The sequence below is a fragment of the Octopus bimaculoides genome, chromosome 16 (genome assembly GCF_001194135.2).
Source record: "Octopus bimaculoides isolate UCB-OBI-ISO-001 chromosome 16, ASM119413v2, whole genome shotgun sequence".
In the NCBI taxonomy this organism is placed as follows: domain Eukaryota; kingdom Metazoa; phylum Mollusca; class Cephalopoda; order Octopoda; family Octopodidae; genus Octopus; species Octopus bimaculoides.
In genome coordinates this window covers 29,209,166-29,210,541 of record NC_068996.1, presented here as the reverse complement: position 1 = coordinate 29,210,541, position 1,376 = coordinate 29,209,166, and positions in this window count along the sequence as shown.

Here is a 1,376-nt window from a genome sequence, read left to right as displayed (position 1 = left end):
TATATATATATATATTTAATTATTATCATCATTGTTAAACATCCACTTTCCATGCTGGCATGGGTTGGATGGTTTGACTGAGGATTGGCAAGCCAGGAGGCTGCACCAGGCTCCAATCTGTTCTGGCAAGGTTTCTACAGCTGGATGCCCTTGCTAATGCCAAACACTCCAAAAGTGCTTTTTACGTGCCACCAGCACGGGGGTCAGTCAGGTGGTACTGGCATCAACCTTGCTTGAATGGTGCTTTTTACTTGCCACCGGCGCTGGCATCAGTGGCACCCGAATGGTGCTTTTTATGTGCCACCAGCATGGGTGCCAGTTAGGCGACGCAGACATCAGCCACGATAACAATTTTATTTGACTCAACAGGTCTTCTCAAGCACAGCATATTGCCCAATGATTGAAAGGTACTTTTAAATGGGCCAGTTACATGATACTGGCACTGGCCACAACTATGATCTCACTTGGCTTGCCGGGTCTTCTCAAGCAGAGCATATCTCCAAAGGTCTCGGTCACCTGTCATTGCCTCTGTGAGGCCCAATGTTCAAAGGTATTGCTTTGCCACCTCATCCCATGTCTTGCTGGGTCCACCTCTTCTGCAGGTTCCCTCCACTGTTAGGACGTGACACTTCTTCATACAGCTGCCCTCGTCCATGTCCAACTTTTCTCTCAGGGCACTTACACTGTTGTGTATGCACACTGACATTACACATCCAGCAGATACTAGCTTCATTTCTTTGAAACCTACGCATGTCCTCAGCAGTCACAGCTCCTGTTTCACTGCCGTGTAGCATGGCTGTTCACACATGTATCATGCAGTCTACTTTTCACTCTGAGTTAGAAGCTCTTTGTTACCAGCAGAGGTAGGAGCTCTCTGAACTTTGCCCAGATATATATATATATATATATATATATATATATATGAAGGTGGGAAAGATATGCAGTTGTATATGTCTGAAAAATCCTGGAAGGCCTTGTACCAAACATTGGCATTAAAAGTTACACAACCAGCAGGATGGGGTGCCACTGCATAGTGCCAAAGTTCCCTGCATCATCATCAAAATATAGGACCAGATACTGCAACACCTTCAGTTTCAAGGGCCCACAACCCTTCAATATCCTTCCAAAATGCCTGAGAGACCTGCAAAGGTGTAGGTGTCTTCAAAACAAAACTGGATCTCTTCCTGTCAAGGGTTCCAGATGGCCATACCTCATGGCAGGAAACAGATGAGGGCAGCAGCATCGAACTTCCTCACTCACTAAATGTTCTATATCAGAGAAGGTTTCAAATAATGGTGTAGCACAGTCAACGGTGGTGCCTCAGCATGACTGCAGCTTTAAAGTTGAAACAATTTAAAGAATTAAAATGTATATAT